General features: G+C 42.7%; 1 pseudogene; it reads right to left on the minus strand.

The window, feature by feature from the left end:
- Nucleotides 1-3,942: 3,942 nt before the first annotated feature.
- On the minus strand, nt 3,943-9,470 carry LOC103554714 (leukocyte immunoglobulin-like receptor subfamily A member 6; annotated as a pseudogene).
- Between the last annotated feature and the right edge of the window lie 3,781 nt (nt 9,471-13,251).

Here is a 13,251-nt window from a genome sequence, read left to right on the forward strand (position 1 = left end):
TGTGGGCTGGTTGAGATCCCGAGTTGTCTGCTGTGAACTCCTCTCCATTTCTTGGCTCTTTGCTGCCCCTAGAGGATCCAGTCATGGTGATTCCCTCTGCAGAACAGAAAGGGGCTTTCAGGCAGCCCCTGGAAAGGCTGCGTAAGAGACGCTCACATTGCTCTCTTTCCCCCCGGGAGGAATCGCAGGAGGAGGGGGTCTCTCTGTGTGCTGAGCTCGTGGGAAGGTGATGTGGGCGAGGTGAAGCTGTTCTCTCTACCCTTTTCAATGTGGTTCTTCCATTTCCTGCTCCAGCAGCATGCTGAGACCTCACACCTGGACTCCACAGCTTTCATAACGATATTTATGTCTGTGGATGGTGGTTAAATCATGATTTCTGGGGGTGATGAGTGCTGGGCCCTCCTATCTCACCATCTTGCTGAGGTGCATCACTGTCATTTTATATTGCATTTCCTAATGACTAATGATGGTGAGAATATTTTCCTGTTCTCCTTGTCTATTTGTAAAAATATTTCTTATTTGAAAAATATCTTTTCTATAGAAATGTATACTCAAGTGCTTAGAACATTTTTTTAAATACAATTTTTTTTGGTGGTTGAGTTGTTTGTATCTTTACATATCCTACAGCAGACCATTGTCCAATATATAGTATGCAAATATTTTCTCCAATTCTGTACATTGTCTGTTCACTTTCTTGAGAGTGTTCTTTGATCCACACACATTTTTAATTTTGATGAACTCCTATGTATGTGGGGGTGTTTTTTTGTTTTATTGTGATTTTAATGTTCTTTCTAAGAAAACATTGGAAATCTAAGGTCATGAAGATTTACCCCTATGTTTTCTTCCAAGTTATATAATCTTTGCTGTTATACTGATCCATTTTGAGGTCGTTTCAGTGTATGGTATGTGGGGAGGGTCCAACTTCATTCTTTTGCATGTTTTCTTTTTTCATTCAGTAATCCAACACTGTTTGTCAAAGACACCAAGTCTTAGCGATACTGTGTCTGTTTCTCATGGTCAAGCACCCAGTGAGTTTCCGTCTAGGAATTGAATCAAAATGAGCCTGACCCCAATATCTGGCATCCTCTGCACACAGCTGCCTTTCCCTGATTCCCCCTCATTGGAGTCCAAGAAGCGACTAGGCCACCTGAGTATTGTTCAGTCTGGCACCAATCCCTGTGTGATCCTTAAAGTGATGGGGTTGTTCCCATCTCTGAAATAACTTCCTTGTCCATATTGGAGGAGTCCATGATGATTCAGATTATTTGAACAAAATGAGATCACAAATTCTAATGGCAATTAAAATTTTTCAATTGCACATCAGCCAATACTGGGCACGGTGTTTCCTCCTCTGAGGCCCAGTGTCTCCCCCAGGCAGGGACCCATTGTTTGACTGGACTTTGTGAGGCTAATCAGGCATGGGGTGATCATGTTTTGAGACAACACATGGTCAAGGTGTGACATATTTGCTACAACACATCAACAGCCACTTTGTTGGAAGTTCAACGCCTGGTTCAGACTGTGGATCTCCCCCTCTACTTCAATCCCAGCTTGCTAAATTGTATAGAAAATAGAGATAGGTTACAAAATAGAAATGAACTGTTTACCCTTATGACAACCAGACTTGTGTCACCCGATGAAGGTCAAGAAGAACATCCCCAGATTCCCAGCAGTCCCTGTGTTTTCTATTTGAATAAACTTTTCAAAATTACATATATTTAACCACTAAATAGATCACATCAGAGTCTTTCCCTTCTTTTATTTATTGGATTTATCTTAGGTATGCCCACCTAATGACAAACGATGTCTCTTTCTGAACTTTATATAATGAAATGGCCCTGTATGCCTCCTATGACAATCTTTCATTTGCTTATCACCATGTTTGAAGGTCGACATACATCGCTCTTTGTAGATTTAATCTGTGCATTTGCAGTGCCATGTGATATTCCATGGTAGACATATACGACCAATCGTTCTTTTTTTAATGTATGGATCTTTTGTGTTTTATGGATGTTTTCTAAATAAGAGCCTCTCCTATCAATGTTCTTGTGAGTGTAACTTATGCTGACACACACATATCCCTCTAGGGTATATGCTTCATGGTCATAGCTCTGTGTATTTTCCTTTTAACTAGATAATTCTCATATATTCCCCAAATTGGTTGAAGTAACCTTTACTCCCATTGCTAATGTATTGGAATTATAAGTAAGCCCTATTATCTCCCACACTGGGTTTTTTCAATTTGCCTCTCACGTGGATGTGCTAGGATTATGGTGTCATAATTCCACTGAAACTGTGGCATAACACAGCAGTAGAAATTATCACTGTCTCTAAAATAGAATGAAATACAGACCTACGCAGCACTAATAAGGAGGTGTGTCGCAGATGGCCCTTAAACATTTGTGAGGATGATTCTGCCCGTCTCTTCTCAACTCTGCATTCAGTGAAGTCACATTTGCACTTTGTTCTTGGTCTTGAAGAGAGGATTTACACCACAGAAACTGGCAAATTCCACAAATCAGTGATGGTTTTCTATTTTATTGCGTAACATTGGATTATAACATTATATAGCTTTCAGATGTACATCATAATGTATTTTGAATTCTGTGTAGATTACATCATCTTCACCACCCAAAAACTAATTATAGTCCATCCCCTCACATGTGAACCTAATCACTCCTTTTGCCCTCCCCCTCCCCCCTTCCTCTATGGTAACCACCAATCCAATCTCCATTGCTATGTGTTTGTTTGTCATTGTTTTTATTGTCTACTTATGAGTGAGATCATATGGTATTTGACTTTCTCCCTCTGACTTATTTCACTTAGCATAATACCCTCAAGGTCCATCTATGTTGTCACAAATGGCCGGATTTCATCATTTCTTATGGCTGAGTAGTATTCCACTGTGTATAGATACCACATCTTCTTTATCCACTCGTCCCTTGATGGGCACCTACATTGCTTCCAAGTCTTGGTTATTGTGAATAATGCTGCAATCAACATAGGGGTGCATGTATCTTTATGCATTGGTGTTTTCAAGTTCTTTGAATAAATACCCAGCAGTGGGATAGCTGGATTTTTTAAAGGAGTTTTTTCAGTGGCAGCACACCATTAAGTTGTCACCTCAAACACCAATGTGTTGATTCCAAGTGATGACATTTCTGGAAAAATGACATAGTTGGCGTATGGTGAAGAGAGAAAGGATCATGGGATCCAGAGAGGATGGTAGGCATAGTTTCAGATTTATCTTGTCCAGAATACAATCTGATTTTTGCCCCTTTATTCAGTTACTGAAACCAGGTGAAGTCCTGTGGACTGAAGATATGGAGACTCAACAACGTGCATCTGGTAATGTGTTTGTTGCAAGTAAAGAAAATTGTATTACAGGGGGCTGGCCCCGTGGCCGAGTGGTTAAGTTCGTGCGCTCCGCTGCAGGCGGCCCAGTGTTTCGTTGGTTCGAATCCTGGGCGCGGACATGGCACTGCTCATCAGACCATGCTGAGGCAGCGTCCCACATGCCACAACTAGAAGAACCCACAACGAAGAATATACAACTATGTACGGGGGGCTTTGGGGAGAAAAAGGAAAAAATAAAATCTTTAAAAAAAAAAAAAGAAAATTGTATTACAGAACAGTGTTTAAGAACATGAGGTTTTACATGTGGACCCAAACCAGCCACGAAGGATGTACCCTCATGTGATAGGGGTGAGAAAAAGGGAGAGCCAGTCAACGAAAGCCAACGATGGTAGGGAGAGAAAATACAAATTTAATGGAGGGAGCATCCTGTACAGGGAGCACTCGAGACATTTTCCTGAATCTAAACCAGGTTTACATCCCTCAACATTTTCAGCAGACAGATCCCCAAACTTATGGTCCAGATTTACTTTCAACCTCCTGGGATCATCAGACTTGTTCTAATTCTCCACCACTCTGAATGGTGAGGAATTGAAGAGACCTGAGTCCAGCCTTTCCTTTGAGCTCTGTGTTTTATATCCCCCCACTTCTCATGACCTAATTTATAAATAGTTCCTTCATTAACCCTTTCTCTGCTGTAGCAGGTTTCTCTCTGGTTTCCTCACTGGATTCTTTCAGGCTCCTTGTTTTCTTTGAATTCAGAACCTGCTTCTGAGTCACAGTGGATCAAAGTTTGGATGTGTCCCTAGAGCTCAGGATTGGAGAGAAAAATGGTCTTTCACTACAGAAATAGTTGAGCCCTTGTGTATTCTCTGTTCAGTCTGGGACGCAAGACCCCAAAAGCTTATTCCATACAGCTGAGGGTTTCCTCTTATTCAACAGCTGAGGACCCAGGGTCCGTGGATGAGGGTTGGTCTCAGGGGGCTTCTGAATGTCAGGAAAACAAAGGAGTGAGATTCTGGGCCTGGGTCCCTCTCTTCCACCTCACTTAGTGCCCACTCCTCTGGGATCTGCATTTTATCATCACCAGGACTTTTTCATCCATTTATTCTTTCATAAATTCAGTCTTCATATAGTTAGTAATACCTACAGTGGTAGACAGATAGACACGTAGATGCAAACATGCAAATGTGTATTTTATAAATGTGATGTTTAATCATTGGGTTATAAAAACACTGTTATTTCTTGTTTGGAGTGTGAATCAAAGTGGAAAGACCAACAACAAATGTGTGAAAACACATCTGATGAAAACTATAGGCACATGGATGAACATTTGTAGATAGAAACGAATATTGGTATATATTCATAGATGTGTATATACAAATATAAAACTGTATATATAAATATATAAACTGTATATGTTTATGTGATAGCAGATATATATATAACTACATATATACATAATTATGTATATATAGAGAGAGAGAGAGAGAGGGAGACAGAAACAGAGACAGAGAGAGGTCAGGTTTCAGTCTGCTCTTCAATAAGGAATAAAGTCTTGTCTTTGGGATGTAGAGAGTGGGCAGAGGAGAAGGGAGAGCTGACACTTGGGGGATGGTAAATTGGAGACAGGTCAGGGACGAGTGCCCAAAAGAGGGAGGTTCCATCATCATCTGTCTTTTTTGGACAAACTCTAGAAAGTCTGATAAAGTATCAAGTTGGGGCAGCTAATCATGTGATTTTTAGTTTAAAAGGCACTTCCACTCCCTCTTTGTGAAAGATCCAGAACCAAGGAGATCCACAGTTCTGCTTTTAAAATTCAAGGAACAGAGTAAACCAGTGGAATTATACTGTTGAGCGAGCACAAAAAAAGGAAATCATGTTAATCTTTTCCCAGTTTTGATTTGAAAACCAACATAGTAGAAACAAGAAAGAAAGAAAAGACACACATCATAGACTAATCCTAACTATAAAGATCCATGCAAAAATTCTAAGTAAATATTAACATAAAATTGAGAAAATGTGAATGAATGATAAACGTTATTCAGTTGGGTTAATATTCAAATGTTTGAAACCAAGAAGAGTTGCAATGTGTCTCAGACGGTTATAAGTTAAAGAGAAAAGATAACTGTGCAGATGTACAACTGTCAGGAAAAGAAAGCCTTCCTAATAAAACCCTAAAGAAACAGGAAAATGATTTGAAAAGGATAGGCCCATAGCACCAGAGATATAAAATATAGATTTTTAATGGGTTTCCTTAAAATGTTGTTGGATATAAATTAAGCTGTTTTCCTGAGGTGAAGATCAAGAACATTTTACATTTTACATTGCTATATGGTATTTGGTGAAAGAAAAATAGGTATGCAGTTTGGAATAAAGAAGTGAAATTTCCTTTTACTTGTGGAAATTAAAATTTTTATCAGTATATCAGACAAGATCAATTGAAAAACAATTGAAAGGGAGAGAATCTGTAGTAAGTGAATAGGATATAAAATTAATATGCTCGAACCAATGGCTTTATTGTGTGTAACTATTATTTAGAAAATATAAAGGAATCAAACACTTTACTTATATTTAGTAAACAGGCTGAGCAATTCTTAAAATAGGCTATGAACTGACACAATTCTTGTGAATAAAATTGAAAATGCTTCTGAAGTTCAGTAATAAACCTCAATTGAAATTTTGTGTGATAAGAAGACTTGATATTACAAAAAGTTGTTTTCCAACTTTTTGGAATGTATGAATTTAATCTAATCCCAATAATAATAGGAGAATTATTTTTGAAGCAGAAATCTGTATTATACAAATTAAATCTGTAAGTTTATACATTAAAATATTGCTTAAATAGTTCTCAAAGAGCAATAACAGAGAAGTGTGAGCAGAAAATGCAGAGTGGACCTGAGCGGCACACAGACGTGTTTGCAGTAATCCCCTAAGTGACTCCAGTGAGCCGTGCATGGTCCCTCCTTAGTCTCAGGTGTGCACTGAGTGGCTGGAGGCCTCCAGGTGAGCACAGGAGGGCCGTGCAGAGTGGTACCCATAGGTGGGGATGCTTCTGTCTATAGGAGAGTGTCCAGTGGGACCTGGGACACCAGAGGCTCAGATTCAGATATGGACACATCAGGAGGTGATGGTGGGGCCTGTCTTCTAGGCTCAGTCTAGTCACCTTCCTCCTGGGTTCACTCACATCTCACTCTGTCATTCCTACTCTGTATCTCTGCGGAGACTTCAGGGATGGGAAGGCCTCCACCTCTTTCCACCCTCTCATGACCTGCACCCTCCTCTGTGACCCTCCCCATGCGCCCCTCATCTGTTACAGTGTCAGATTTTTTGAGGACAGGGCCCTGAGCTGACTGACTCAAAAAGGACAGAGTCAGGGCCCCTCACTTGAGACCGTGAGATCCAGGGTGTCAGTGGAGTGTGATAACAGGTAGAGGATAGTGTTGTATTAGCTGTAACATTTGTAGGTCTCCCTGTGGGCTGAGGTCACAGGACTCATGGGTAATTGGACCCGGTTCTACTGAGCTTGGTACTTTGATCTAAGGCGCAGTGGGGGATCCGCTGTCCCCTCCTTGGACAGAAGGAAAATGTTCCTCGGGGTCCATGACTGACACAGCAGGGTCACGTTCTCTCCTGAGGCCACCAGGGGGCACAGCTGCACTAAGAGAGAGGGTGTGTCAGGGAGCTGTCCAAGAGAGAGGAAGGGTGTATGAGGGGCTGCCCTCTCACCATGTTCTTAACTGAAAGTCCCCAGGCCTCTCTCTGAGGACCCTCATCTCTGTCTGTCTTGTTCCCTTTGAATGTCTCTCTCTCCCTTTCTCTCCCCTGTCTCTCTTTATCTCTCTCCTTCCTTCATCCAGGAATCACCACAGCAAGGCCTGTGCAGGGTCTGGGTCCCTGACTGACCAGCTGTCTCTTCATCTTCCACCAGAGTGTCCAGGGGGTCGCTGGGGAATGACCATTTCGAGGACCGGTTGTATGCACTGTAGCACCTATACTGGCCCCCATGGTAGGGTCTCACAGGGCCCAGGCGGAAGTCTGCCTGACAGAGCCCAGCCTAGGGCTGCCGTCCAAGGTCCTGGGGGAGGTCATGTCCACCCTCCTTGGGAAGAGCAAATCTGTCATAGCCGACATCAGAGGGGCACTGGAGGGTCAGTCTCTGCCCAGAGGCCACCACAGGTCCCTTCTAGGTCAGAAGGGAGAGCTTCCCAGACTCTCCTGGGAGAAAGACCACCTGTGGATGCAGGGGCTCATTCCTCCCATAAACCCCTTCTCCATTCTGGAAACCAGGTCTCACTGTCTCTCACTCTTTGTGTCTCTGGCCCAGGAGCCCCATTATCCTCTCACGCCACGCACTCACCTGGGGCTCCCTGAGACTACAGACCCCTGTCTGGCGCCTCAAATCATGGATGGGACCAGGATGGGACTTCCTCACCTGGGACCAAGAGCTCCAGGGGGTCACTGAAGTGCAACACACCTGGGTTTTTTACTGTCATAGCCATAGCATGTGAACATCCACCTGTGGCTGAGGGTCACGGGGCCCACCGGGAGCATGGCCTGGAACTGCCCATTGAGGGGGTCGCTGTGAGTCCAGGGTCCAGGAGGGCTGGTGTTCTCCTTCCTTAGTCAGAACGAACCTGTCAAATCCCAGTTGTGAGCCACACTGGAGGGTCACGTTCCCTCCTGTTGTCACCACAGGGCTTGGCGGGGCTGAGAAAGAGGGTTTGCTATAGAATCCTAGGAGAGGAGGAAGCAGTGTGTTAAATGGGGATCACACTCCCCTCATATCCTTCAGGGCTGGGCTGTGAGAGGGGACACACACCTGAGAGCAGACCCCCCTCCTGAGGACAGAGCCTGAGGCTGGGATCCCTGAGTGTTCTCTCATCTGTCACCACCAGCTCCAGGGCGTCACTGTGCTCTGACCAGCTGACGGGGCTGAGATAGCAACAGAGACATTGCGCTGCATATAAATGTGTCATGTGTGGGATGGAGACCTTGGCCTTTTCCCCAGGCTCCCGTGGGTTCAGTCTTCTCCAGGGCTCTGTGCTTCCCTCTTCATCCAGATAGTACATTTGGGCTTCCAGAGTTCCCTGACACCAGATGGTGATGGGCCTTCTCCAGAGGGGATCACAGAGCCTGGGTCAGCCCAGATGGTGAGTTTGGGGAGGGTCCCTGGAAGGAAATCAGAGTCTGGGTCACAAGACATTCCTCACCCCAGTTCCCTACCTCTCAGGCCCAGAACCCTCCCAGACGTCCCCCATCCCTCAGCCCAGAACTGCTGTTCTCCATCCTGTTTGCCCAGGAGTGGCTTCTTGTTCCCAGTGAGGAGGTGGGACCTGGGACACCTGGAGACAGACTCACCTGCCTGCATGGGGCTCCTCGGGCCCACGCTCAGGCCTGGAAGAGAATTCCCTGCGAGAGATCCCTGGATCCTGAGCAGAATCCTCCTCCTCGTGAGTCTCCTGAGTCCTGGGGTCTCCGGAAAGAACAGGACCTGGAGGTGGGGTGGCGTCCCTCCCAGACTAGGGCTTCCCCTCCCCCTCCTCAAATCTCATGGAGGCAGATCAGGACCGTGAGAGTGGGAGTCATGGCATCTCCTCCCTGTTGCCCCAGCTGTACAGATGGAGGAGACCACAGTGCCCGGCAGGACAGACAGATGCACAGGATGTGGCCATTTGGAGGCTGTTCCTCTTCCTCATGGGGTTATCATGTCAGCAGCCCCACAGACAGGGGAACAGCACCCCTTCAAGGAGCCTGGTACCCATTTACAGTTTGGAGCAGCAAATAGACACAGAGAACCTCCTTCCAGTTGAGGTGACCCAGGGCATGTGCTTGCCCTGCAAAGCCTCCCCCATGGGGTCTCCTTCATTCTCAGCCCATCCATCAGAACATCCCTGTGGGATCCTCACCATGGACAGTGGTCATCCAGGCCCTGGAGATGCTTCAAGGACGATGCAGGTTCCTGCTGCCTGCAGAGCTCAGATCAGCAGAGACACACACTCAGCATCTAGCTGCACAGTTCAGGTCAAGGTCATTGTGACAATGAGCACAGGCTAGAAATGCAGTGAAATAAGGGAAGGAAACATTGCCCCTCTCCTGGTTCCGGAGTGTGGGCTTTCTTTCCATCACAACCACGTTTGCAGACTTCTCTTTTTTCTTGCAACAGCGTCCACCCCCATCTCTCTGGTAACAAACCTCTGAGTCATTCCTGCCACCTCACCGCCCCTGTTTCCTCAGGAAGAGCTCTCCTCCTCATGCTAGGGTCGTGTCTTCGCTTTAGGGGTCAACAAATGGGTTAGTGCTCTAATTTGAGAGGCAAATCTGATTATCATTTAAACAACCCTCCTTCATAAACTACCCATGTGACCTTGAGCAGTAACACAAGATCCCTGGGCCTCAGTTTCCAGGTTTGAGCAGGTTGTCATGAACCCCAATCCTCAGAGTGATTGTGGGGTCGGTGGTGCTCTAAACATGGCAGGAACCACCAGAATTCTAGTTTTTAGCCATCACCATACATACGCGCCCCTTTCGCCCTTTTGCCCTTCCAGATTCCCTTTCCCTGTAGTACCTACCAATCTGTTGTCCCTATTTATGTGTTTGTTTGCTGTATCTTCCACATATGAGTGAAATCATACCATGTTTGTTTCTCCATCTGACTTATTTCGCTTAGCGTAACGACCTCAAGGTCCATCCATGTTGTCTCAAATGCAATGATTTCATCTTTTTTTTGGCTGAGCAGTATTCCATTGTGCGTGTGTGTGTGTGTGTGTGTATATATATATATATATAGTTACTTTGTATATATACAATTACTATATATGTATACCACACCTTCCTTATCCATTCGTCCTTTGATGGACACTCGGGTGGCCTCCAAGTCTTGGCTATTGTGAATAATGTTGCAATGAATATACAGGCGTATATGTCTTTTTGAATTAGTGTTTTGATGTTCTTAGTATAAATATGCAGAGGTGGAATAGCTAGATCATATGGTATTTATATTTTTAACATTTTGAGAAATCTCCATACTGTTTTCCATAGTGCCTGCACAAGTTCGCGAGCCCACCAGCAGTGCTTGAGAAATCCCTTTTCTCCATATCTTCTCCGTTTGTTGTCTTGTTCTTTATAGCCATTCTGATGGGGGTAGGTGATATCTCATTGTAGTTTTGATTTGCGTTTCCCTAATAATTAGTGATGGTGAACATCTGTTCATGTGCCTGTTGGCCATCTGTATATCTTCTATGGAAAAACATCTGTTCTTATCCTGTTTTTTTGTTTTTTGTTTCTTGTTTTGCTGAGGAAGATTCACCCTGAGCTAGCATCTGTGCCAATCTTCCTCTATTTTGTATGTGGGCTGCCACCCCAGCATGATCACCGAGGAGTGGTGTTGGTCCACCTAACCCAGGCCACAGAAACAGATCATGCCAATCTTAACCACTACGTCATGGGGCTGGCCCTCCTCTGCCCATTTTTTTGATCGGGTTGTTTGTTCTTTTGTTGTTGAGTTGTATGAGTTCTTTATGTATTTTGGAAATGAACGCCTTGTTGGATATATGATTTGCAAATTTTTATCCACGTTGATGTGTTGTTTTTCTTTTTGTTCATGATTTCCTTTGCTGTGAGGAAGCTTTTTAGTTTGATGTTGTCCCAATTGTTTACTTTTTCTTTTGTTTCCCTTCCCTGAGGAGACGTGGTATTCAAAACCATACTGCTAAGACGAATGACAAAGGGTACTGTGTATGTTTTCTTCTAGGATTTTTATGATTTCAAGTCTTACATTCAAGTCTTTAATCCATTTAGAGTTAATTTTGGGGTATGGGGTAAGATAACAGTCTACTTTCATTCTTTTGCATGTGGCTGTCCAGGTTTCCTAACACCATTTATTGAAGAGACTTTCCTTTTTCCATTGTTATTTTCAGGCATGTTTGTCTAAAATTAGTTTTCCATAGATGTGTGGGTTTATTTTGGGGCTCTCGATTTGATTCCATTGATCTCTGTGTCTGTTTATGTGCCAGTACCATGCTTTTTTGATTCCTGTAGCTTTGTAGCATATTTTGAATTCAGGGAATGTGATACCCCCAACTTTGTTCTTTTTTCTCAGCATTTCTTTGGCTATTTGGGGTCTTTTTCATTCCATATAAACTTTAGGATTCTTTGTTCTATTTCCATGAGGAAGGTCATTGATATTCTGATTGGGATTGCATCGAATCTGTAGATTGCTTTAGGTAATATGGCCATTTTGACTGTTTATTCTTCCAATCCATGTACGTGGACTCTCTCACCATTTCTTTAAGTTTCCTTCAATTTCTTTCAGTAACGTCTCATAGTTTTCAGTGTGTAAGTCTTTCATCTCCTTGATTAAATTTATTCCTAGTTGTGTTTTTGGTTGTGAAACTCAATGAGATTTTATTCTTCATTTCTCCTCTTGCTAGTTTGTCATTAGTGTCTAGGGATGTGACTGATTTTTATGTTGATTTTGTTCTCTGCAACTTTACTGTATTCCTTAATTATTTTCAATAGCTTTTGATAAATTCTTTATGGTTTTCCCTGTATAGAATCATGTCACCTGCAAATAGGTACAGCTTTGCTTCTTCTTTTAAATTAAAATCCCTTTTATTTCTTTTGTTGCCTAATTGCTCTTGCTAAAACTTCCAGTACTATCTTGAATAAGAGTGGTGAGAGTGGACACCCTTGACTTGTTTCTGTTGTCAGAGGAATAGCTGTCAGTTTTTCACCACTGAGTGTAACGGCAGTGAGTTTGTCTTTATGGCATTGCTTTTGTGGAGGTACTTTCTCCCATACCCATTTTGTTGAGAGTTTTATCATAAATAGATGCTGCATCTTGTCAAATGTACCTATTGAGATGATCATGTGACTTTTATTCTTCATTTTGATAATGTGGTGTATCACGTTGATTGATTTGCAGATGTTCAACCATCCCCATGTTTCTGAAATAAACCCACTTGATTCTGGTGTATGATCCTTGTAATGTATTGCTGTATTCAATTTGATAATATTTTGTTGAGGATTATTGCATCTATGTTCACCAGTGATATTGGCCTGCCATTTTCTTTTTGTGTGTTGTCTTTGTCTGGTTTTGGTATCAGGGTAATGTTAGCTTTGTAGAATGAGTTAGGAAGCATGCTCTCTTTTTCAATTTTTTGGACGTGTTTGAGAAGGATAGGTATTAAATCTTCTTTGAATGTTTGGTAGAATTCTCCAGATAAGCCATCTTCTCCTGGACTTCTGTTTTTTGGGTGGTTTCAATGTCTTTACTTGTGATTGGTCTATTCAGATTCTCTTTCTTCTTAACTCAGTTTTGGGAGGTTGTATGATTGTAAGAATGTATCCGTTTCATCTAGGTTAACCTGTATGTTGGCATATAACATTTCAGAGTATTCTCTCATAATCCCTTGTATTTCAGTGTTTTCTGTTGCAATTTCTCCTCTTTCAGTTCTCACTTTACTTACCTGAGTCTTCTCTCCCTGTTTTTCTTAGTGAGTCTGGCAAAATTTTTGTCAATTTTGTTTATCTTCTCAAAGATGCAGCTCTTAGTTTCATTGATCCATTCTGTTGTCTTTTTAGTCTCTATTTCATTTATTTCCGATCCGATTTTTATTATTTCCTTTCTTCTACTGAATTTGGGTTTTGTTTGTTCTTTTTTCCCTAGTTCTTTTATATATAGCGTTAGATTGTTCATTTGAGATTTTTTTTTTTAGGTAGGCCTGTATTGCTATAAACTTCTTTCATGGTACTGCTTTCGCTGCATCCCATAAGAGTTGTTATGCTGTGTTTTCATTTTGATCTTTCTCCAGGTATTTTTTAATTTCTCTTTTGATTTTTTTCATTGATCCAATAGTTGTTCAGTATTGTCTAGTCTTCACATATTTGCGACTT

Source organism: Equus przewalskii, chromosome 9 (genome assembly GCF_037783145.1).
Source record: "Equus przewalskii isolate Varuska chromosome 9, EquPr2, whole genome shotgun sequence".
In the NCBI taxonomy this organism is placed as follows: Eukaryota; Metazoa; Chordata; class Mammalia; order Perissodactyla; family Equidae; genus Equus; species Equus przewalskii.